Source organism: Ictidomys tridecemlineatus, chromosome 11, assembly GCF_052094955.1.
Source record: "Ictidomys tridecemlineatus isolate mIctTri1 chromosome 11, mIctTri1.hap1, whole genome shotgun sequence".
Taxonomy (NCBI): domain Eukaryota; kingdom Metazoa; phylum Chordata; class Mammalia; order Rodentia; family Sciuridae; genus Ictidomys; species Ictidomys tridecemlineatus.
This window is the reverse complement of record NC_135487.1, coordinates 36335672-36362842: the sequence shown is the minus strand read 5'-3', so window position 1 is coordinate 36362842 and position 27171 is coordinate 36335672. Positions and strand designations below refer to the sequence as shown.

Sequence of the window (27171 nt, the reverse complement as noted above, 5' to 3'; positions counted from 1 at the left end):
AGGTTATAGACTACTGACTTGTATCCTCACATGGAAGAAAGTTAGCTCTCTGGGGTCACCCTTATGACCTACCTAATCACCACCCAAAGGTCCACTTCCTAATACTATGACATTGAGAGTTAGGATTTCAACATGTGGACTCAGTGGAACACGAACACTGATCCCATAACCGTGTTGAGCTATGTACATGTTAGGTATAAGATTCTGTCCTCTACCTCCAGCTACTCTAACATGGTCCAACCCACCCACTGGAACAAAAACTCTAAAGCCAACTGAGCAGTCCCAGCTTCAGACAAGTAGGTTTCCACTTAGTTTAGGCTTGGTTTTTCATGGAGTGTTACCATGGATCTTCAGTAATATGCAGTAGATATAATAATCTAGAGATGGCAAGTGATCTCCAGAAGGTTTCCTCTTCCTATGTATGTGTGTGTATTTCAAAGATGTGAGTTATAGGTTGAATGGTATCCCTCCAAATGATATGTTGAAGTTCTAAACCCTGGACCTTATTTAGAAACAAGGCATATGTAATCAAACTAAGATACAATCATAGTAGAGTAAAGGGGGTCATATATTCAACAGCTAGTGTTCCTTTAAGAAAGTCATGTGAAGCCATATGGTCACAGACACACCTAGGGAGAATCCCAGATGACAAAGGAAATAGAATGGAGTAATACTTCCATAAACCAAAGAACCTCAAAGTTCTACAAGCTAGAAGAGGCAAGATAGGAGATTTCCCTAGAATCTTTGAGGAGAAGATGCCTCTGCTTGTACCCTAATTTCAGATTTCTAAACTCTAATATCTGAGAAAATACATTTCTTTTGTTTTAATTCAACCATTTTATAATAATTTGTTATGACAGCCCTAGGGAATGACTACAGTGTGTATGCCAATTTTTATTTCTCGTCTTCTCCTTATTAGGGAACATGCTATTAATTCCTAGGGTCATTTCTGGAGACAGAAGGGTTTAATGAGACAATGTCAGAACTGGGAGTCTGAATGTCCTAGCTAAAAGCCTAGTTTTGCCACTTAATATTTGTGTGAACTCAAGCCAAGCTGAGAATACAGTAAAGTTCCTCTGTGGTGTCTGTGCTAGGAAACACCTTCTTCTAGCCACCAGATTTCCTGCCTGGTCATTGTGATGCTGTCATCAGCCACCCTTATGATTCTGAAGTCTTACCTTATTTGAGAGTGACTCTCCTTTGGGCAGAAAAAGAAGACAATAGATCTAAAAGAGGAAACTTGCCTATGGCAAAGGTCCCCAAAAAAGCTGCAAGCACACAAAACTGAAATAATCTCTTTATGTGTCCCCTGCCAGATTAGGAGCTCCTAGATATCAAGATCCAGGTTGATTCATTGTTGCAACTCCAGCATCTATCTAGCTTAGTGCCCTGTCCAAAATATTTGCTCAGTGAATTTTTGGAAGAGGGTATTTGGGACTGAGTTCTTGTGCCTTTTTTTAAACTATTGTCTCTTTCTTGATTTTGGATTCCTTCTGACACTTATGTTTTTGATTAATCTCTACCTAACCCATGAATCTTTACTGACTCTTGTGACCATGGACTTTTATTTATTCGAATACATTTAGTAAATGACTAAATAATGATGGTAATATCAACCTGTTATGGAACATTACTCCATAGCAGGCACCATGCTCCTATAATGGGTGTGTATCTTGGTCTACAATATCAGGCATATAAGAAATATATTTATTTTGTGTTAAAAGCATTTAAACAAGAATTTCAATTTAATTTAATTATCTGTGAAGGTAGGAATCTTTTCACACGAGAAAGCAAAGATTCAGAATTTTTGTAAGTAGTGGATGACACAGTTTGGTATGATACTGAAGCCTGGAGGCTTAACCATTGCTTTTCCACCTGCTGTATTCTGGGTATTAGGAGAAGGAGCTTCTTGGTCATCACACACACACACACACACACACACACACACACACACACACACAGGCCATGATTTTAAGACAGACCAAGGTGTCAGAGTCATTGAGTGCTAAGGGGTTTCCTGTTTCAGATTTGTGATACTCTCAGAGTTTCTCTGCCATCCTCCCAGTCCCAGTCACAAACTTGGAGGAAATTTCTTCCAGTCCCAGACCCAGTGCAAATGACATAAGAAAGATTCCTGTTATAGGTGCCTTCTACAGAAGTTTTTGCCATGCTGGGAAGCCTGAATTTCAGTCCTTGCCCCACAGGCCTTACCCTCTTTTAAAAGTGAAATAGTTCAACATAGTAACCTTGGAGGCCTTTCCTAGTCCCATATGCATTTATGAAGCAGACAGCCTGGACTCTCAACTTGACACATTTTATAACTTTCCACTAACTTCCTTCCGGTGTCACAGGCACACACAATAATGAGCCAATCTGAGACTTACAAGATCTGGCTTGCACAGTCTCACAGCTTGTATACAATTTATTTTTCTTAGTTTTAATCCAAATGGTTTCTAATATTTTCTAATAAGCTCTGGCCTATCTTTCTCACACATTTTATTGCTCTCATGAAGAATTTTACCTCCTATCTATACCCCTCCCATCACATACCTCCCTACCTCTCTTTTCCTTTATTCCTGCTGGCAATAATTATAAGTTGTGAGACCCACAAAAAAGCGGATATTAAATAGACTGTATATGATTAGAGATAATGTCACAGGCGTGCGTCCGAGACCTGCAGTCTGGCTAATGTGTATTTTCTTCCCTATGACACTGAACACAGTCATTATGCCTTGGAGGGGGCAGGGCTTTGGTAATAATGTTAAAAGTGTTTACATTTAAAGAATGTTTTTCTTCGTGCTTTGGGGCTGTATCAAGCACTACCTCCTTGCTATGAGCCTGATGTTGATATCTCACATTTCTAAGGTTTCTGATGAGATGAATTTGACAAACATAGTACCCTTCTCCTGGGCTCTTTGATTCACTATGACTTCTTTGTTGAAAGTCAAAGGGTTAACAAGGTTTATAAATAAACGTGACTTCTCTAAGTTATTAATATTGCTGTGAGATTGAGACAAAATTCTGGTCCTTTATTTATTGATTTTTTAATTTACATGCACAAATTTATTCTTAGTCTATTGGAAAACAAAAGGACATTGAAGTTTTCAATTTTCAGATTAAAATAAGAAAGTTCTTTTAAAGGGTTTCTACTTCACTCTTGGAGATTTAAGTTAGCTAAATATCTCATTTAGCATCATCCTTAAAGTGACTTTGTACATCTCTACACAGACTCAGAATCATGTGATTTTTTATTAATGAGAATACACTGCTATTTTTTGTAATTTTTAACTTTATATATGACAGGAGAGTGCATTACAATTCTTATTACATATATAGAGCACAATTTGTCATATCTCTGGTTGTATAAATAGTATAAAAAGCCAACAGGGGTACAAGCTGTCTCTGTTGTTATAAAAAAAAATAAATCCTTTCATCCCAAAAATATTTATTGAGCACCTGCTATGTTCTGGACACTGTTCTAGTTACTGGGGATAGAGTAAGAAACAAAACAGAGATATCTTCTTACCCTAATAGAGCATACATCCTAAAAGGGGGATCCATATAGAAACAAAACAAATAAGTAAAATATTTAGTCTGCTACGTGATGAAATGTAAAGTGATTAATTTACCATCCAGACCAGGATATCTCTGAGAGGAGAAGCAAAAAACTATTAATAAATACATGGGGTAAAGAGGTATAAACCAGGACAGTGGTCACCCTAACATGCAATGGAAGAAAACAAGGCCAATACGAGGAATAAAAAAATGTGGGTAGGAAGTGGAAGGTCATGTAGGAAGAGAAATGAATTGGAATTTCAAATAGGATAGTCAGGAAGGCATCGCTGTGAAGGAGAGAAGGAGAAAGATATGGCTGTCTGGCAGAAGAGTGTTTTAAGCTAAGGAACCATAAGTACAGTGGCCATTCAAATAGACCATAGCTGGCATGTTAGAGGATCAGCAGGGAGCCAGCAGATGACAGGGGGCCACGGAGAAGAATGGTAGTAGGAGATGAGGTCAGCAGGGCAATGATGCATAGGGTCCTGAGGGCCTTTATGGACATTTTAAGGCTTTAACTTTTGTTATAGTGAAATGGAGACCATTTTATCCTATTTAGGCTGATGTAACAAATATCATAGACTGGGAAGCCTATAAATAACAGAAATTTATTTCTTCTAGTTCTGGAAGTTGAGAAGTCCAAGATCAAAGTGCTAGCAGATTCCATGTCTGCTTAGGGCTCACTTCATAGATGAATACCTTGTCACTGAATCTTCATGAGGTTGAAGGGCATACAGCTCTCCTGCAGAATCTTTCATAGGGGTACTGATCTCAAATAGGAAGGCTTTGCCCTTTTGATATAATCACCTCCTAAAGGCCCCCAACTCCTGATCACATGACCTTGCAGGGAGGATTTTCACAGATGAGTTTGGGGAGAATAGATTCAAACCAACTGGGAACTATTTGAGGCTCTTGACTGGCTTACACTGTTTTACCATAATCACTCTAAATGTGGTATTGAGAAAAGTCTTAAAAGTACAGCATGTGGTAAGAATTGAAGGAAAGACACTGATTAATTAAGAAGCTAAATTACTGCAATAATCCAGATGAGAAATGTTGGAGGCAGGAACCAGAATGATAATCGTAGGAGTGGTAAGCGATCAGAACTTTAGTATATTCTGAAGACAAACCAACCTGATGTGATAAAGGATTGGATATGAGCCATGGAAGAAATAATACTGTCAACGATAATTCCATGTTTTTTGGCCTGAGCAATGGGGAAGATGGAATTATGGAGTTTTCTTACCTGAGAAGAGAAAGATAATAGGTAGAACACTTTGGAGACAGGAACTGGGAGTTTGGTTTTAGAGTTTTAAAATTAAAATTAAATATTTACATGGAGATATTGAACATGCAATAGATCTAAGAATCTGGAATTTAGAGGAAAAGCCAATGCTAGAGATTAAAATTTTAAAGTGTGTTACCATGTAGGTAATATTTGAAAGCATAAAATTGAAGGAGATCATTTAATGAATGAGTATCTGTTGAGAAGAAAAGAGCTCCAAGTACCGAACCCTGGCTCATTCCAAAGTTTAAAAGTCTAGGAAAAGAGGAACTAGCAAAGGAGTTGTAAAAGAAAAGGCCCATGAAATAGATAGACAACTAGGAAAGTACAGTATCCTGGAAGTTAAGTGTTTAAAAAGGGTGAAAGGAGGAAGGATCAAACGCTGTTGTTCTGTCAAGTACAAGCAAGACTGACAAATAGCCACTGGAATTAACACAGAGGAAGTGGAGACCTTGACAAGAGCACTTTTAGTGTGTTTGGGAGTGAGTTTAGGAGGGAAGAGGTGAAGAGGAATCAGAGATGGTGATACAGACATCAGATTCAAGGAAAAGAGAAGAATGAGATTGTAATGGGAAGAGTAATTAGTATCAAGGGTTTTTTTTTGTTTTGTTTATTGTTTTTGTTATTGTTTTCAAATGGGAGAATTAACATTTTTATATTGGTGAGAATGATCCAGAATTTTTTTTTTAAATTGATGATATAGGAAAGAAAGGCAAAAATTGCTAGAATGACATCCTTGAGTAGGTGAGGGGAAAAGAAAGGATCTAGTAAACAACTGAAGGGGTTTGTCTTGTGTTCAGGAACACTCCTCCATGAAACAAGAGGAAAGGCAGAGTGCGTGGATGCAGCTGCAGGTACCTGAACAAGTGTAAGGATGGGACCTTACGTTCTTCGGAATATTTTCTCAGTGACATAGTAAGCAAGGTTAACAGTACCTTTCTTCTCCACAACTCAGTGGTGTTCCTGTTGAGACAAGTTGTTGGCACTTGGAGTTCACTGATCTATGCATTTATCAAACATTTACCAAGCACCTACTCTGTGCCAGTTTCTGTGCTTGAGGCTGACATTAAAAGAGACACACACACAATCATACGCCATCCAACGTGATGTGTACTTGAGATTTACATATGTGAGGTGTCCCCCAAAAGCTCACGTGTGAGACAATGCAAGAGGGCTCAGAGGGGAAATTATTAGGTTGTGAGAGCCTTAAACTAATCAATGGATTTATCCCTCATAGGATTAACTGAGTGGTAAATGGAGGCAGATGGGGTGTGGCTGGAAGAAATTGGGCATTGAGGGTTTGGCTTTAGGGTATATATTTCTATCTGGCGAATGGTGTCTCTCTCTCTTTGCTTCTTGATCATTACACGAGATGCTTCCCTCTGCCACACTCTTTCACCATGAAGTTCAGCCTCACCTTGATCCAGTAGGAATGGAGCAGGCTTTCTGTGGTCTTAAATCATGAGCCCTCAGATAAACTTTTCCTTCTCCATTATTGTTCTGGTCAGATCTTTTAGTCGTAGCAGCAAAAAAACTGACTAAAACAAACTCAGTCTGAGAAAGTCCAGATTACTTTAGAGGAGATAATACTGAGTTAGCTCTTCAATAATGCAAAAAAATACTTTGCAGGTTGAGAAAAGAAGAAAAATCATTCCAGACCCTTGGAACACCCCAAGAAAAGACTCAGAAGAATGAAATAAAAATTCTTGGTGATTTGGGAACATGACAACCAATGTCCAGAGAATGGGCCTAGTAATTGGAAAAGCAGTTTGCCCTATTCTGGGAAGGGCCTTTAAAATCAGGCTGAGGAGTTTGGACAGTTAAATCTTTAAAGAGCTTAAGTAGAGACTAACCTCTAACTTAAAAGAGTCTAAGAAAATGTGGGCTTGGGTGGCACAGGCCATGGTATAGGGGGAAGAAGTGGTAGAGGGGGTGCAGAGTTCCTTTCATGGGCAGAATGACAGGGGAGTTCACTTGCAAAAGAATCCCCAGAGGAGGAGGTGGATTGGGCTGCCTTGGCCATCTGAGCAGAGACTTCTCCCTGAGTTGGAAAGTAGCTCCCTATTGACATGCAGAAAGCACCACCCGCTTTAGTGCTTTTAATAAAAATGGAAAATATGGGTTTGTGTGATGCTTTTAATCATTTTAGAATTGTAAAGAGCTCTGGGCTTTGGGGGCCAGGATGGCCCTGGTGTGAACATAAATTAGCCTAACTGAGTAGCTTGTGCTGTTTATGAGCACTATTTGCTGTAAATTTGGTTCTGAAGCTAGTATTGTATGTCATCAGCACAGCCCTCGCCCTGAGTATGCTGTCTTTGAAAACTGCAGGGTTGCATTTGGCTTTGGTTTGCAATTGGAAGGGTCATGGATTCCAAAAGGAATTAGGGAGGTCCTAGTCTGTAATTTGTTCACTTTCTCTATAAACACTTATTCTGCACCTTATCCTGTGCCAGCCACTTAAAACAGAGAGGAAAGGGGCTCTCAAGGAGCCCATGGTTACAGATAAGGGTAATTTCAACAAAAATAGTCAGGGTCAGTTGGAGCAAAATGAAAGTAATGGGGGCTGCTACCTTGAGATTCGGGAGGAGCCTTTAACAAGATCGATGTCTTGTTTCCTGATAAATAGGTAGCTATGAACTGCTTGCTTAAATTTTTTGCAAATCATATTAGGACACTGATAAGAGTTTGGACTACGATGTTAGGTAGAGAAGGACAAGATACTGACTCTGCCTTCTTAACAGATGTCTGACCTTCAGAGAGACTCTGAAACTGAACCTTAGTTCTCCTCTGTAAAAGTGGGCTTATAATGCTGCCCTCATGAGGTTGTTGTAATAAAGTTATGAAACTACTATGCAGGCCTGAACTGTGGTAGACTCCCTAAAAATGTTAGTTCCTCTCATCTGTCCAGTGCTTGCCTCTTCAGTAGGTTAGGCTTCACCCAGTCATTCTCACTCTCTATAAGTAGGTTCCTTTCTGCCCAAGGGCACACATTAGCAAGATGTCTCTCTCTATCACTAAACCTTTCAGAGGCTTCCAGCTGCCTCAAGAATGAAAAGCAAATTCTTAAATAGGGCACAGAAGACTTTATAGTCTGCTCATAGCAGGATCATCTCCCTCATATCACCTTGTTCCCTCTGCCCCAGTCACACTGGAATATTTACCACTCCCCAGGTGCATATCTGCCTCCCTATCTCTAAGCCTCTGCTTATGCAGAAGTCTCTACAGGGACCCCTAAGGCCCCTTTCCTTCTTCTCCACATATTAAATCCCATTTACTCTATAAGAAATAGTATTAAAGTTCTCTTCTCAGGAAGCTCTCCATTTTGCCTCCAGTTGGTCTTGACCGCTTTCACCCTGCAATCTCACAACATACTTTTCTGGTATCTCACACTTATTTATAGACTTCACCATCTGAAACTTCTCTAAATGTTCTGGAACTGGGGAATGGAACTGGTAGCTTATATGGTGGTGCCAATAAGAATGTGTGGCTGATTGAGCTGCCTGAGGATGCTCCCAGAGGAGAATGAGGATCACAACAGGCTTTAGCAACACCAGTCCCTATTATTCCACTTAAAGATGTATACATATTACAGTGAAGCACTGAGCCAGGTAGTGGTAGGACTGGGCAAACAGGGACTCACCCATCATGGCCACATTGTTTCATCCAACACCATTATTTACACAACCATCCCTTAGCCCCTAGTGTGTGCCAAGCAGGGTCAGCCTTCTGGGTGTATAACCAGTTTAGTAGCACAGAACTGATACTGCGTCCCACACCCAGAAGGATGCTGCACATGGGATTTAATGTCTAAAACTCATAGTAATGTACTTTTAAATTTTTATTTTTTAAGCAAGGTCTGATGGGACAATAAAGCAAATACCAGGAAACTAGAACCTTAGCTCATGCACAGTCCCACCTCCTACCACCTCCTCACTTCTTCAGGAGGGTTCTTGGCCACCTATTCCCTCACTTACTGGTATCCCAGTCCCCACTGGACCCTCCCACTCCAGAAGATGCAGTGCCAGGGTGTGTTTAGTGGACAACTCATCAGGGATAAGCCTTTTGCCCAGCTCCATTCCTGTACCTAGCCCATCCCAGAGTTTTCCAATACCCTTGAGGGTAGCCATCTTCAGTGGATTGGGACAGGCCCAAGAATGGAAGATGTATGGCTCAACCTCTCTTTTCCCATAGCTGGCAGCTGGCAGCTGGCAAGAATAGGGAGAAACCCATCAACCAGTGGATCATGTGCACTTATGCACTCAATTTCAGTGTGGAGCCTCTAGGTACATGATGGTCTGCATTCACCTCACAACTGTCACTTTGCCCAAGGAGCCTGGCATTAAATGAGGAATTTAAAATATCAAAACATGTATTTAGAAAGAACCACAGAAGGGAAAAAACTTTGTATCTTAATACCTTTAGTGGCACATTTTCCAGTTTTTTGAATAAAGTACTCTGTATTTTCATTTTGCACAGAGCCCCACAAATTATGCAGCCAGTCTTGGTGTTATACCTTGTGCTGGGATCACATTTGAATAAAGTGTATATAAGCTCTGGTTTCAAGGTAGCTCTTGGGACTATAGTTTGGTCTACATCAAGAGATCAGCAAACATTTTCTGTAAGGGACAATAGAGTAAATATTTTAAGTTTTGCAGGCCAAACATTTTCTGACATGACTACTCAACTGTAGCTTTGTAGCCAAAAGTATATAAACAAATGAGTGTGGCTTTCTTCCAGTAAAACTTTATTTATGGGCACTGAAATTTGGATTTCATATAATTTTCACATGTCACAAAAATGTTACTTTTCTTTTGATTTGTTTTTAGTCATTTAAAAATACATAAACCATATTTAACTTTGAGCTATATGGAAATAGGCAGAAGGCCAAATGTGGCCAGTAGGCTGCAGTTTGCCAACCCTAAATTAGACGATAACTAAGGATCTTCCCACACTCACTTTTGCTCTTTCTCTCTTTCTCATTTTTTTCACTCTATTTATTCACCAAACACACACCCATACACCTGGTTTGAAAAGCCATTGATACATTTATCTTAGTACCAGGAATTATTTCGTCTTTCAACTGGTGTAAGTACTGGAGCCAGTGCTCTCTCTCCATCCAGGACCACTTGGGAATTCCTGTTTTCCTAGTGATTGCACAGCCTTTGAAGCAGAAACAAGGGGATCCAACACAGTTCTCTACTTACATAGAAAAAAATATTGACACATTTAGGGACATAATAGTCAAATGAAGAAAAGCTTGCCTCTATTCTCAGCTCCATCTATATCCACAGACACATCTTTATAAATGTGCTTTTGAATAGGATACAAATGTGATATTCAGAGAAGCAGTGGACAATTGTCACCATCTGCCATCTGCCCACACATAAGAGCTGGCTCAGGAAGGAAAAAAGGTTTAATTCAGAGAAATCACCATGCTTCATAAGAAGAATGAAAATAATTCATTTTATTTTTCTTGATCACTTACTGCATGCTCATAGCTCAACAGTTATAAGAAGCAGAGAAGTGTGATGTAATAAAAAGTTTGGGTGCTATAACCAGTCAGACTTTAGTTCAAAATTCCAGGATTAGAACTCTTTAATTTGAGCTTTCCTAGGAGGTAGGGGGAAATACAATTCTTAGAATTTTGATTTCCTTATCTGTATAAGAATAATAATACATATAATTTATATTTATTAGTAAAAATTAAGGATTTGAAATAAGAGATATACAACACAGAGCATGGGGCCTGGTAAACAATAAGCATTCATTCAATAACAGCTTCTAGAAGACTAGAACTAGAAAACGGCAGAGCTAAGAGTCAAAGCAGGCTGTGATTGCCAAGCCAAAAGTCTATCCTCTGCAGAACACCAGTGAAGCAGGCAGACTAAAATAAGAGGCCTGCAGTGGAAAGTAGCTGGAAAAACAAAGACTTGGTCAACTACAAAAAAAGCCTCCTATTCACTTATTGGTAATAAGACCCTCCTTTTTTGTTTATTCAACTAGTTCTCTAACAAATGCTGGTCATTTTTATCTAGCAACTGTAGCTAGCTATAACAATTTTTAAAAAGCATATGAAAAAATGTTCAATATCTCTAGCCAATTAGAGAAATTAAAATTAAAACTGCACTGAGATTTCATCTCACTCCAGCCAGAATGGCAATTATCAAAAATACAAGTAACAGTAAATGTTGGTGAGGATGTAGGGAAGAGTAGACTCATACATTACTGGTGGGACTGAAAATTGGTGCAGACACTCTGGAAAGCAGTATGCAGATTCCTCAAAAACTAGAAATGGAACCACTATTTGATCCAGTTATCTCACTCCTTGTTATATATCCAAAGAATTTAAAGTAACATACTACATCAGTATTTATAGTAGTGCAATTCCCAATAGCTAAGCTATGGAGCCAACCTAGGTGTCCTTCAACAAATGAATGGAGAAAGAAGATGTGGTATATGTACACAATGGAGTATATCTCAGTCATAAAGAAGAATGACTTTATGACATTTACCAGTAAATGGATATATCTGGAAACTATCATGGTAAGTGAAATAAGCCAGTCCCCAAAATACAAAAGTCAAATATTTTCTCTGATATATGGGGGAGGGGGAGAAGTTCAGTGGATTATACAAAGGGGAATGAAGGGAAGGGAGGCAGGATAGGAAAAGGAAAGACAATGGAATGAATCTGACATAACTTTACTATGTATGTAAATGAAAACATCATGGTGAATATCACCATAATGTACATCCATAGGACTAGGGTCCTAATTAGAATAATATATATTCCATGATTGTATAAATATGTCAAAATGGATACTACTGTCATATATAACTAAAAAGACTAATACATTTTTGTTTTAAATCCACGATTTCTTAGATCACCAGTGATTTGCTAGTTCTTTAGTCTCTTCTGATTCTGCTTGTTTATTAATTTATTCAAGTGTATTTATTAGACATCTACTCTGAGTTATGGAACTATAATCACATGTTGGTGATGCCATGTTTATGGGACCTAGTTGTCACCTTTAAGGAATTCACAGTTGAGTGAGAAAATAAATACTATTATAGGACCATAGCAAAACTGCTATGGTGGGGAGATAAAAGCACAGAAGAATTTCATCTAAATCAATCTGGGTGGAAAGATCATTCAAAGAGATAAGAACAAAAATTTCCAAACCTGAAGAAAGATTCAAATATTCACGTACAAGAAGGTCAAAGATCATTAGCCAGATTCAATTCAAACATGTCTACACCAAGACACATTATGATTAATCTGTCTCAAAGTTTAAATATAAAGAGAGGATTCTAAAAGCTGTAAGAGAAAAGAAACAACTGACACAAAAGGGTGTTCCAATTCACCTGACCATAGACTTCTCAGCAGATACTTTACAGGCCAGGAAGAAGTGGGATGATGTATTCACCATGCTGAAAAAACCTACTAACCAAGAATACGGTACCCAGCAAAGCTATCCTTTTAGAAATAAAGAAGATATCTAGATTTTTCCAGACAAACAAAAGTTGAAAAAATTTATCACCACCAGACTTGTCCTACAACAAATGCCAAAGGCTATTCATCAAACTAAAAGAATAATATGCTAGTGAGTAAGAAGACAACATTAGAAGGTATAAAATTCACTAATAAAAGTAACTAAACAGACAAATTCAGAATGCTCTACTATTTTAAACACAGTATATAAAACATTTATATCTTTTGTGTGAAGACTAAAAAATAAAACAATTAACAACTGCATTAATACGTCAAGAAATACTGGAAAATGATGTAAAATGGGACATCAACACTGGAAAATATAATGAAGAATGGAATGCAAGTATAAAACTTTTATTAGTATATATCTTTTCCCCTTTCTTATCTTTATAGACAATTTTATATTGCTATAATTTCAAATTAGCTTGTTATAATCAAAATATATTTTTGTAAACCTCATGGTAACCACAAAGCAAAAACATATAGACATACCCAAAATGATAAAAGCAAGAAGTCAAACCCCACACTACTAGAAAAAAAAAAGATAATTTAACCATAAAGGAAGGCTGTAAGGGGAAGAATTTTAAAAAGTAAGCTACAAAAAATTTAAACACAAGTTACAAAATGGTAGTAATAAGACCATACCCATAGATAATTGCCTTAAAGATAAAAAATGGACAATTCTTCAATTAAAAGATAAAGAGTGATTGAATTAGTTTAAAAAGAAAAAAAAACCAAGATGCACTGGGTGCAGTGGCACATGCCTGTAATATTAGAGGTTCAGGAGGCTGAGGCAGAAGATTACAAGTTCAAAGCCAGCCTCAGCAATTTAGGGAGGCCCTAAGCAACTTAATAAGACCCTGTTTCAGTATAAAATATAAAAAGAGCTGCTGATGTGGCTCAGTGGTTAGCATCCCTGGGTTCAATCCCTGGTACTAAAAAATTAAAAATGAAAAAGTAAGACTTGACTGTGTGCTGTCTATAAGAAACTCACTTCACCTGTAAGAACACATACAGATGGAATATATTTTTCCATGCAAATGGAATCCAAAAGAAAGCAAGAATAGCCATACTTTTATCAGATAAAATAGACTTTTAAATCAAAAACAGTAAAATGACATGAGAAAGGTTATTATTTAATGATTAAATAATCAACTTAGCAAGAGGGTAAAACAATCTAAATACATATGTAAAAATGTAAATATATCAGAGCACCTAAATATATAAAGTAAATATTAATATACCTAAGGAAGAGATAGATCTTATATGGTAATAATAGGGAACTGTAACACCCCACTTTCAACAATAGGCAGATTTCTAGACAGAAAATCCACAATGAAATATCAGGATTAAATTATACCCTAGACCAAAGGGCTAACAGAAATCTACAGAACATTTTACACGTTTCAGAATAACCATTATTTTCAAAAGCACATGGAACATCTCCAGAATTGATCATACAATAGATTACAAAATAAGTCTTAACATTTTTTACAAAACCTAAATTATATTGAGCCTTTTTCTGACCACAATGTAATGAAACTGGTTATCAATAATAAGAAAAACTTTGAAAACTATACAAATGCATGCAAATCAAACAACATACTACAGAGCAATGAATGGATAAGGAAGAAATTGAGAAGGAGATTAAAAATGTTTTTGAAACAAATGAAAAGGAAATACAACATAGTGAAAGAAAAGCAATACTATGAAGGGAGTTCATACCAATCAACACTGACATCAAAAAAGCAGAAAGATCTCAAGTGAACAGGCTATCATTAAACCTCAAGGAACTATAAATATAAACCTAAAATTGGTAGAGGAAAAAAAAAGAGTAAAGCAGAAGTAAAGACCAAAACATACACAGAAACAAAAAAAAACTGAAAAAGAGCAAAAAACTCAAGAGATCAATGATATGAATAGCTGTTTTTTTTAAAAAAAATAGATAAATGGAAGACTGAGAATTTTAAAAAATAATCCATCAAGCCTACTTCTTGTTTTATATCTGAAGGAACTGAAATTAATTTATCAAATACATCTCTCTATGTAAATTGCAGCATTATTCACAAATAGTCAAGATATGTAACCAACCTAAATGTCCATAAACATATGAATGCATAAAGAAAATGTGGCATATATATATACACAACTGAACGTTATTCGTCCCTTAAAAAGTAGTGAAATACTACTTTGTGTGACAAAGACAAATACTGCATAATCTCATTTATAGGTAGAATCTGAAAGAGTTGAATTCATAGAAGCAGAAAATACAAAGGTGGTTTTCAGGGCCTGGGCCTGGGTAGGCAAGGGTGGGAACATGTTGGTCAAAGGGTCTAAAGTTTCTATTAAATGAAAGAATGATGTTATGTGAATCTGTTATACATCATGATGACTATGGTTTTACTTGAAAGTCATTAAAAGAGTAACTCTTAAATATTGTCATGACAAAATAAATAAATATATGCATGAGGTGTTCAGATATGTTAATTAGATTGATTGAATCATTTAGCAATGTATGCTTATAACAAGACATCACATTGCACACCATAAAAAATATATTTTTATTAATTATATCTTAACAACATTGGGAGTGAATTTTAAAAATTTGAAAGTTTAAAAAAAAGACATAGAGGGACTGGGGTTGTGGCTCAGTGGTAGAGTGCTTGCCTAGCATGTGTGAGGCACTGGGTTCGATTCTCAGCATAAAATATAAATACATAAAGGTTCATCAACAACTAATAAAAAATTTTTAAAAAGACATGGAGACAAGAGGAAAGCAGTGTGTACTGAGGAAGAAAGGAGATAAACTTGGTTGGACACTGGATTATGGAGGAATGAAGGTAAACTTGGAAACTACATAGACAGGCAAGGGAAGCATGATCATATTAGGTAGTTTAGATAGTATTTTGTCAATGGAGAGTCATATTTTTGAGTTTGCATTTTGAAATTTCTATCTGGTTTCAGGGTGGATAATAGGTTAAGGAAAATGGAACTAGCAGCCAGAAGACTAACTCATAGCTTTGTGATCATGGATAAATTCCTTCACTTTCTTGAACCTCAGTTTCTTCATCTGTAACATAGAATTGTGAAACATACTTCATAATTTTATAGGGCTTAAGAGAATCAATGTTAACTAGACTGCCTGCTCACTTCGTAGCCTTCCCCAGGGCTTAGCACTGAGCTATGTATAAAATAGATAATGAGCAATGCACATCCATGGCCAAGTGAGTGACTGTAAACCACTGAAAGCATCAAAATGAAGTACCCCAAGATATCTATAGATATGCAGTGGAAAGCTGATACTCAGAATCCTGAACAACTAATTCCTAACCTAATACAAATCTTTCCTTCAAGTTCCTGGAAGAAAACACATCCATAGTGGACAACAACTACCCTCACTCCCACTAAAAAACAAAAACAAAAAACCCAAAGCAAAAACAAACAGCAGTTGAAATTGACATGCCTAAGCTTGGGTCCTGTGTTCTAAGAGAGCTCTTTTTGTCCAATGAAGCAGGCAAATATGGCTCCCTTTACCTAAGACCTAATGGGAGATCATGTCTGGCTTTCTCTGAGGGTGAAAAGAATATCTCTTCCCAAGTGCAGAAGTCCCTGAGAACCCTCTGTTCTCTGAAGCATCTTCAAAGCAGGGAATCAGGGGGAAAAGACTCATGTCTTATACAATAGACAAGTTAGTCCCCTCAGTGCACAGCACTCCTCTTACTTGATGGAAAGTGAAATCATTAATCCCCAGAGGATGACTGAAGGAGGGGGGAAATCAGAGTATAAACCCTGGTGGTTTATATTAACACTGTCTAGATATGTGTCTCCAAGATTCACTGAGATCTCTTTTTAGAAATAGAAAAGGAGTCTCATTATTTAGGGAAAGTATTTGGAGCTAAATCAGGCCCCAGTGGGTATTTCCAATGCCACTAAGAATGATGAACTGAGAACAAGAGAGGTAGTTAGCCCTGAATGTTTAAAATGCAAACAGAGCTAAAACCTTAATGCCCAACAAAGTAATGTGAAAAGGAAGCCCTCATTGTAGGACAGTGAATGAACAAAATAATAAAAAAGAGTTCAACTCACTAGTTATCTTTTTAAGTTATTTATTTATTTGTTCTAATTTGTTAGACATGATGGCAGAATGCATTTCATTTTGTATTACACATATAGAGCACAATTTTCAAATCACTGATGTACACAAAGTATTTTCACACCATTCGTGTCTTCATACATGTTCTTAGGGTAATGATGCCCAACTCATTCCATCATCATACCTACCTCCTTGCTCTATCCTTCTCCTCCCTCCCCTTTGCCCTATCTATAGTTCCTCCATTCCTCCCATGCTCCCCCTCCATGGCCATTATGAGTCAGTATCCTTATATCAAAGAAATCATTCGACATTTGGTTTTTTGGAATTAGCTTATTTCACTTAGCATTATCTTCTCCAGCTCCATCCATTTACCTGCAAATGCCCTGATTTTATTCTCTTATATTGATAAGTAATGTTCCATTGTGTATACATACCAAAGTTACCCTATCCATTCATCTACTGAAGGGCATCTGTTCCACAGTTTAGCTATTGTGAATTGTGTTGCTATAAACATTGATATGGCTGTGTCCCTGTAGTATGCTGTTTTTTAAGTCCTTTGGGTATAAGTCAAGGAGAGGGATATCTGGGTCACATGGTGGTTCTATTCCAAGTTTTCCAAGGAATCTCCATATCGCTTTCCAGACAGGCTGCACATTTTGCAGTCCCACAAGCAATGTATTAATGTGCCTTTTCCCCCACATCCTCACATTGTTTATATTCTTGATAGCTGCAATTCTGACTGGAGTGATATGAAATCTTAGAGTAGTTTTGATTTGTATTTCTCTAATTACTAGAGATGTCAAACAAAAAGCAATTAAAACAATAGTCATATACTCTATGATACTCATGATATTAACAAAAATAGTTTGGACATTATAATTCTTCACACTAGTAATGTCATAGTAAACAAATTTTTTTTGGTACCAGGAATTGAACCCAGAGGTGCTTATCCACTGAGCAACATCCCCAACCCTTTCGATTTTTTATTTTGTTTTAAAACAGGATGTTACTGAGTTGCTGAGCCTGACTTTGAACTTGGGAGTTGGCAGTAAAATCTTTATTGTACATACTATTCAATGGAAGAAATTGGAGAAAAATTTAGCAACATGTAATAAGAGTAAGGAAAATACCCAGCATGGTGGTGCACACCTGCAATTCCAGTGGCTTGGGAGGCTGAAGCAGGAGGATCACAAGTTCAAAGCCAGCAACAATTTGGTGAGGCCCCAAGCAACTTAGGGAGATCTCATCTCAAAATAAAAAAAAAAGAAAAAGGGCTTGGGATGTGGCTCAGTGGTTAAGTGCCCTTGGATTCAACCCCTGTTATCAAAAAAAAAAAAATGTATATAATTTCTGCTCCTGAGTATTCATCCTAGGGAAATAGTCTAATCCAAATGAAGGAAAAATTGCATCCATGAGGATGTTTACTGTAATTTTATTTATAAAATTATAATGTTACTTATAATAACAAAATAATAATAGTCTGAAAGTCTTATATTTAAGTCAACTATGCACTTTCACTAAATGGAACATTATGAAGTCATTAATAATGTTTTCAAAGACTAAATAATAATTTTAGAGAATTTCTTATGATATACTCTAACCTAAAAGTAAAAGAATACAGAAAATAATTACATCATATTGTGTCATGATTACATATTTTTAAAAGTACATAATTATTACTCATGTATTGTAAGCACAGATAAGGACCAGAAAGCAGCACAGAAGAAAAATAAAAATAGATGTTGGGATGTTGAAATTTTATATGTATTTTTCTTTTCTTTTTGTATTTTTCTTTTCCTTTTGCATGTATTTTTATTTAAATATCATTAATATTATTTGATTATATAAATTATGGAAAGGATATTCTTAAGAGTTTAGGCTTCATATTCAAGAGCTCAGTATAAATCTTAATCTATCTCCTACTAATTATATGATTTTAGGCAATTTATTTAACCTCTTCGAGCTTTGCTTTCCTCATCTCTAAAGTGATGTTAGATATCTTCATTATAAGAATATTAAAAAATAAGTACAAAATAAAGCATTCATCTTATAATAAATGTTCATAGCTTTCCACTTCTTCTTCTTTTTTTTTTTTTTTTGAACTGCAATCTGGCTTTATTCTGAATGCTTTCCACTTCTTAATGCTTTTCTATAGGGGTTCCTCAGTTTGCAAATATATACACATACAAATAAGTTAAAACAGGTTAGGAAAATTAGGTAAAGAAAAATAAATAAATGTAAATTCAATAAATGTAAATTCTACTACCACCACCACCCCTACTTTCCCAGTTTCTATGAAAAGTATAATGGGATTCAAGAATATTATGGCTACATTGTTGAGAAATCAGAGATGAATCAGATGCTTGTTTTTCAATACTTATTCAATAGAAAAAAATAAAAAAAGAAAGAAAAAGAAATAAAGAAAGAAAAAAGATAAAAGAGATCTTCCCAGACTCTGTTATACTCCTAAACACCCTCTCCCACCTCCACCCCAATCAGACTTCAAGATGTGTCCCTGGAGTTCCAAGAAAATAACATTTTGCTCTTTTTTTTTTTTTTTTTTTTTGAGGTGAACACATTTGCTTTCCCCACGTAACAAAGGGTATCATTTTGCTTTTAATTATGGGTTGTTATTGTGCATTGCTTTTATTTGGCAAAGATGTTTGTTTCAGGAAAATTAATTTAGACAGTTCCATTTTTCAAGCAACAATACCTTCTGTCCCAGGCTTACAAAGAACAATTAGATCTGGATTCTTTCCCCACAATCAAGCTTGCAATTTCTTGTGGAAAGTTGTGGTTATTCAGCCTGGAATGGAGCTTCCCTGAGAGTCAGTCAAATGCAGAAAATACACTTTTACAGCCTGGCACTTTTACTTCCTGCAGTATATATGACTCTGACATCGTGCAGAATCATTACTCTGGCTAGGCAGGAACACAGATTAATGCTGCCTCACTTTCAGTGCCAGAATCTTATTCTGAATGTCATGATATTTTTCACAGGAACTCCACAGTTTCATGCAATTCAGCAAACATGACTGCAGGCTGTTATGTGCCAAGTACAGTGGTAGGAGCTAGAGATACTGATCTGAATCCCACAGCTTCCTTGCCTGCAAGAGCTCACAGTCAGAAACCTCAGACAGATAATTACAACATGCAGCGATAACATTTGTGGCCAAGGGTAGTACAAGGTGCTGAGAGAGACTTAAGGAGGCACCAAATTCAGCCTTGGAGACCACAGATAGCAGCCAGTGTGTCGTGATGTAAGATAGAAGTCATATTTGCAGAAGGAGGGGAGAAGGGGCTTTTAAAGCAAAGGATCTTGGAATTAAAAATAGAAGTCTTACCAGACTGTATACTATTTACCTAGAGGTATGTGTCAAGTGCTGGGCTAACTACTAGTAGGTGGGCTGTTAAACCCACTTCAAAGTATTTAAATGACTTGCTCAGGGTCACTTAGCTAGTATGTGGTAGAGACAGATTCAGAGAAGGTAAATTATTGGCCTATACAGTAAGTAAGTGGTAAAACTAGGGCTAAAACACATGGTTTTTGGCTTCCAAGAGTTTTTCATCCATTATTTCATTCAGTCCTTACCACAGTTTTGTGCAGAGCTGCTGTGAACTGCTTTGCACACTTGCAGAATCTGAATGGGAACAAAAAAGACTTTGTTGAATACTTATTTGAGTGTGTTAGGATCTTTTAAGAAGTCATAGCCTCTGAACTCTTCTACTGGAGTAAAGTGATCTTAATATTCCCCAAAAGTCTAAGGTTTCCACATTTTATTGATTCTTACCTTTTATCTTAAAAATCATGTGAATTTTATATTGTACTGTATACTATGAGAGGTGAAGAGATTTTCAAAGGGCTATTTATACCACTTATGTGAACCAGGATTTGTACTTCTGGATGGTCTTTGTCCCTACCCATGCTCAAGTCTATAGTTTCTTTTTCTGGTCCCAGGTCTCAATGCCCCTGCATTTCACCTCTCTGTTCCCTAATCCTTTATTCAACCACAATGTGGAAAATTCTTCCCCTTTAATTCTTTTTTAAAAGTTGATCCTACTTCCTCAGTGAAAAGTAAAATAGTTCACATCTTCAGGGGCCACTTCAATTACCCTCTCTTTAAAGGAAGCCCTCTTGGTAACTTCTCAGTTAAAACTACTTGAATTAAAAAAAAAAACTACACAATATTGGAGCTCATGACAAATCACTAACTGAATTTCTCCCCTGCTTTCACTTCCTCCACTTCATTATCTTTTTCTTTCTTTCTATCTTTTTTTTCCTTAACAGTTTTTTGGGAGGGCATCTGTGCTTTTCTGTACAACACACTGACCAACCTGAATGGACCCATCTTTATTTTCTGAAGTTTCCCATTCTAAGAATAATGGACAGTTTTTGTTTGTTTTTCAAATATGAGGTTATAATATAAAAACAATTTTTTTCATGTAACATATAAAACTCATGGAGATTTCTGACAAGTTCCTTGAATACCAAGCTAAGAAATCTAGTCTTATCAAAAATACAATGAGGAACATTAAATTATTAGAAGGATAGAGCAAATTTAATTTTAGAATGATAAGTCATGCAGGCAGCGAGGAAGCTAGACTGGAGTAAAAGAGATTAGAAGCAGCGAGTTTACAGAGAGGTCAATGCTACATGAAATATTTTTGAGAGAGCAGTCTGTGATTGAAGATAGGGCAGGAAGCGGGTTTTGGATCCCTAGATGCCTAGAAGATGACTTGGCTGGGGGAGGGCTGGAGCTGAAAAGGGAAAGAAGGTTAGTGGAAAGGAAGGGGCCTGAATCCTGAAGCTAAATGTGAGCTCCTGTTTCTGTGGACCCCCATTTCTGGAGGTGTTGATCCTCAGGTCCTCCCCACAATAGCTGGTTTCTGGAGTGACAGGAAAATGCATAGGAATTGCTGGTGCTCTTGTTTAAATCATCTCCAGTCTATGCCGTTAAAGACTGACTTTTCCCCAAATAGCTATCTTGCACAAAACACAGAAAGCAAAACAGAACACATAATCAGTGACTGTTCTCTTCCACCACGCAGAACCCCACACATTGAACCAGCCCCTGAGCTCCCAGAACACCACGTCCCGTTTCATTCTGGGAGGCAGTTGTGATGCAGTCGTGACCGAAATGAAAAGTCCATTTTTAACCATAGCCTCATGATTACCCATCCATATGAAGAAGGAAAAATTCTCTATGCACAATTCCTAGAACCCAAAAACAGAAAAAGAGAGGGCTTTGAGGAAAATTATGGGGGCAGTGCATGAGCATTTTTTGTGCATATGTGTCTATTAGGAAAGAGGGGGCAGAAACTAAAAACCTCTTTGGTGGCCAATTCAGTTGAACCCTATTACTCAGCTTGGCAACAGGTAATAAGCAAAGCTTTATTGAGTGTTATCTATTGGTCAAGTGCTAAGCTAGCCCTTGAGAAGAGGGAAGTACAGAGGACATGGCCCTTGCCCTCAGGGAGCTCACACAACCAATGGAGAGGATGCAGGAGTGAGCAGGCCTTGGAAATACAATATGATGGGGCCAGGCTCAAGATCCTACCCAGCAATGAGAAAGTCCTCAAAAAGAGGTGGCATGTGAATGGAGAGCCAAACAGCAAGCAAAGTAGGTTGGAGATGGGCTTGTTATTCCAAGTATAGGGAACAATTGTGAAACATGGCCAGTTTAGGAACTCAAATTAGTTCATTGTGGCTGGAGCTCAGAGTCTAAGAGGACTGTGATGGAAAGCTGGAGCCATGTCATGGAAGTCCTTCAAGGGCTGCTAACAGGTTAGACTTTATTCAGTGAAAGCCCTGATGAGTTTGAAGACATGCATTCTAGAAAGCTCACTCTAGTGGCAATGTGAAGGATAAACTGGAGAAGGCACACTTGCAGAAACTGAATGGGAACAAAAAAGGCATCTATCAATACCTGGCTGGTTACGAGGCATTGGTTAGAATTAGACCAGTTAAGTGGTTGTTGAAAAAGGTTAATTGCCAGAGAGTGAGAAGTACAAAGAGAGCCTGATGCAGCAAAGACCTGGGGCCAGCTCTCAGATAATCAGCATGTTCCCCACTCAACCCATTGCCACAAATTTAGAGTGATACTTCCTTTTTCTGTCTGCATTCCCCCTCTTCTCAGGCGCCTGGTGGTTGATATGAACCCACTGGTTTAAATCACCCACTGGTTTAAATAACATCTAGGATAACACAAGCTTAAAGGTTATGGAATCAGGATTCATCCTTTGTGTGATTTTGTGCTTTCTGTGACTTCAGTCAAACAGGATTCAGCTATGGAAAAAAAAAAAAAGTAGTATTCTTTCAGGTTTGATATTGCCTGAAGAGTCCCAGAGATTCAGAAGCCTTCATCTGTACCAGTAGGCTACAGGCGCTGGGTTTTTCAAACTTCCTTCTTGTAACGAAATAGCCAAGTTGTATCCTATTGGCATCTTGTTAGTTATTGCCACCTTCACTGACAAGGAAAGGATTAAAAGCAAAACTACAGCAGTAAGATCAAACATGTTATTTATGACAATAAATATATTTGACTTGTACTTTTCAACTTCAAAATAAAGATTAACCAAGGACAAAAAGATAACAAAATTTTGCACAAGATTAAAATGTACTGCATTTGTTATTTAAAAATACAATCTCATTAAATAGAGTGATAAAGATGACAAGAAAATACACCAAAATATTAATGATGGTTCTCCTTTAGTTGTAAAATTTTATTAATTTTTACTTTTACTCTAAATTTTCTATAAATGTGAGACAAAAATAAGTATTGTTATTTCATAATTACATAATTGATTTTTTTATTTTTACTCTAAATTTTCTGTAAATTTGAGACAAAATAAGTATGTGTTATTTCATAATTACAAAAATTTTGAAGATAGATACTTAGGACAACTACAACTTTCACTGAAGATAACTGAACCTATAAAAGGTCCAGAATTTCTGGGTGAGGTTTCTAATTAGCCCTACTTTTAGTATTTCCATCCTCCAGGGAGTCAAGGTAACCATAGGTGGGGTAACATTGTACTAACAAAACAGAGTTCACTGGATGCTGGTGGAATAATGGGTACTTCTGGGACTAGGATACTTGTAGACAATCCCATAAGCTTCCATTGTAGATTCTCTGGCAATCTCTGGATAATATGAATTTAGACATTACTCCTATTGAGCGCTTAGAACTCCAATTCACCATGGCCTTTAAGGGGTTATGCTCAGCCTTCATTACAAAGTAGTTAATCCCAGAAATGGGTTTCTTCTGAATGTCCATGTTTACCACTTTCACCTAGGAAGGCTGGATTTAGTCCTTGTAACCAGTCAGGTATTGATAGATGCCTCATTAATCCAGCATGGCATACTCATATCCTTCCAGGATCCCATGAAGTATCACACAGGTACACATACACTCATGCCCATCTATCTAGGTATGGAATTTATTTGCCACAAAGAGGAATGTCCTCTCCCCATCCAAGTGCAAGTGTTCAGGTGCACACACACACACACACGCACACACACATGCACACACACACACATGCACATACCAACACAACCACACACACACACACATAATGGCTCTGTCTTCCTTAGATGTAGTATTTGATCAACTAGTGGCTCAACAGTTAGCAGCCACCTATCTCACCGACTTTATTTTCTCTAGCTAATATGTCATATCCTACTTTCCAGGAAGTTAATGTATCACCTTCATAGAAGAGGTTCTTACCTCTATTAGTTGCTAGCTAATTATAATAATTTTATAATTCTTGATGTGGAAGATGCCCCTCACTGTATATAAGTGATTGTACATTATTGGTGAAATTCCAGAAGTCATGTGCCCTATTTTTACAAATGCCATAGTAATCTCAGTGATTATGCCAGATAAGTTAGTTATAAAATTTTGAAATATCTTGGGGGGGAATTATTTGACTTTTCCAATTTATTGGCTAAAAATCTGTTGCAGAGTCGTTCTGAAATATACACTTTTGTTTCATTTGCATACAGAACACACATTGCAGCATTTAAAACAATAGCCTACACTTACCTGCTTGTGCCACTAGGTGGTGCACACATATGTTAGTGAACTGCAAGTTAAATGAGTTTGTCAAGGGGTTAGATTTAATTCATCAGCACAGGAGTGGTACAGATAGTGGAAGCTGTAGAAGTCCTGGAGAGATGGTGATACTGTAGGCAAGAGTAAAGAAAGAAAGCAGCCAGCCACACAATCTATCCAGAGAACATGGATAGATTGTGTGGCTGGCTGCAGAAATGGCAGGAGCAAAACCGAAAGGCAAGAGACCACAAAGATATGCCCAAGGAAAAGTCTTAGAGGGAGGAACGTGCCTACATTCCATGCTGATTTGTTCCTACTTAACAGGATCATTGCAGAGGGAATAACAGAATACTTAAATCATTTAAGCTATATAACGTCAAACATTTCTTTAAGGCCTTTGTTCTGAGCACTGGAGGCATAGAGATGAAATGAAATAAATTACTGTCATCAAGTAAAAACCTAGTAAGAAAGGCAGACAAGAAGATAGACAATTAAGACCGAGCAGAATACAAAAGATGGGTTTTACAAGATCCACTGGAAGAACAAAGTATGAAATACTCATTCTTCTCTGAGGAAGGGAAAGAAGAGAGTAAGGTTGGAGTTGGTACACAAAGTAGACTTCACTTGACAGTGAGGGGGGCCTCAGGGCAGAACAGCATAAGCAAAGGCATTGAGGCTTAAAGGATGTTGTGGATTTGGGGATTAGTTCAGTTGAGCTTAGCAAATACTCACTGAAAGCTACCCAGTAAACAGGGATATGTGATTGAGAAGGCCCCCAAAGGTCACAAAGACTGATGTAACAAAGGTGAATAATAAATTTCCTGGCCTCTTAAGATGCTCCTTGTGTAGTGAGAAAGACTCACATAACACAGAAAATTGCAATGAGAGAGTACAGCTTAAATGTGGTCCTTTTAAATTCTGCTTCTATTCTTAGAACCCCAGTGGTCTAGCCCCAGGGGTTCTCAGAGGACTCTACACCAGAAGAGGGAGCTCACAAGCACACTAGCTGGTTGCATCATTTGATTCTGAGTCTCTAATGGTATTTCAGCTTCACTTGCCCATTTTAGAGTTGTGAAGTTTAAGACCAGATACAGGCAGCAAGTTGTACAAAGAAACCAGGACACATGCCCAGGTGTTCTGACTCCTGCCATATTTTCTTCCTGTTTTTTGTTTTTTAATACTGGACCCTGGGCACAGTCGACATTTAATAACAGTTCTTGACTGACACTTTTAAGACAAATTAACCTCCTTTACCAACTGTGATCATCAGAAAGTTAAGCCTGTGGAAAAAGAAGGACACAGTATCCCTCTTGCATGAGGAAAGTGACAAGCAACACAGGTTGACCTTGGCAAAGATAGCTTGAGCCACTTTTCCCACTGCTCTGGTTCTGTTTTGGAGGGGAGGCTGTCTGGCTGCAGCATTCCTTCTAACCAGTACATATGTGTTTCATTTCAGCTGGAGAATTTGTGCTCACTGAATAGATCAGTGATATCTCGGAATTACATGTTTGCTTGAAAATGTCAACTAGAATGAGTTATGAGCTGTAAGGAAAACAGGGTTGTGTGCTTTAGAAAGCCCCAAAAGGATGCAGGCCTGCTTTCAGAAGGTCCATGAGAAGTCAGAAGAAAAGAGTAGAGAGATCTTAAAGAGGTTTCCGCTGGAACAAGTCAAAGTTGAATGGAGAAGGAGGGTGACCCAAAGTCAGGAGACTTGAGACCAGGTTCCATGAGAAAAAGAGAGATTCAGGGAATATTAAGCCTGGAGAGACAAGATACAGATCACCTCCAGACCTCCAAGCTATTGCCATGGGAAACAGTGATGTCATCAGGAAGCAGTGCTTCACCCTGTTCTAACCAATAACAAGTAGTGAATTTCTATCAAGAAAAGGAATGAAACAAAAATAGTCTGTATAATTGTTGGGGATTTTGCAGAGGGGACTCCTTCCCTGGAGGCAGGTCCAAGTCAATGACCTCTGAGCTCTAAGTATCCATAATTCTATGAAAAGCAAAGAGGCATCTTATAGAAACAAAGGGTCAGATGTTCTATAAGAGTAACAAAATCAATAGTAAGTAGATTTTCTTTATTGAGAACCCATTAAGTGTCAGACATAATGCTAGATGATTTATGTGCATTGTCATATCTTGGATTTCAGTGATAGTATTAGAGCTAACTGAATTCTTATTCTGGCCCTTCCATTTAATGAAGGTGTGGTCTTGGCCAAGTAATTTCTCTTCCCTGAATGCCATGTCCTTCCTCTGTACAATACTTACCCTGTAGAACTGTCAAGTGTCTGAAAAGAAATGTTATATCAAAATACCTATTTATGTGGCCTTTAGTTGGTTCTCAAAAAAAAATGTTGCTGCCTTCCTTTTTTGCTTAAGTTGAATTTCAGGAAACTATTCTAGGAGAAAGGCAAGATAAAGAGGGAAATGGTGTTAAGGTAAGATGTGTAGTAAGGCAACCACTGGATGAAATACCTAGTGATCCAAAGCTCCTGCAATTTGAAGCCTAGATTAGTGGTTCTCAAAGTGGAGTTTGTTTGGATGCTTTTAAGAAAAGAAAAAAATGTAGATTTTTCATTACTATTTATGAAATATCAAGTTTAGGAAAGAGAAACAGGTCAGCATGAAGACTGCAGCTTAAAAAGTCCTGAATAGAGTCTTCAAAGGATCTACTCACCACTGCCCCATCAGG

At 37.5% G+C, this 27171-nt stretch overlaps 1 protein-coding gene across 2 annotated transcripts in view; it reads left to right on the top strand.

The window, feature by feature from the left end:
- Window positions 1-27171, top strand: part of Agbl4 (AGBL carboxypeptidase 4) — a 1323233-nt gene that overhangs the window by 966223 nt on the left and 329839 nt on the right. The gene's annotated exons all lie outside the window — the stretch shown is intronic.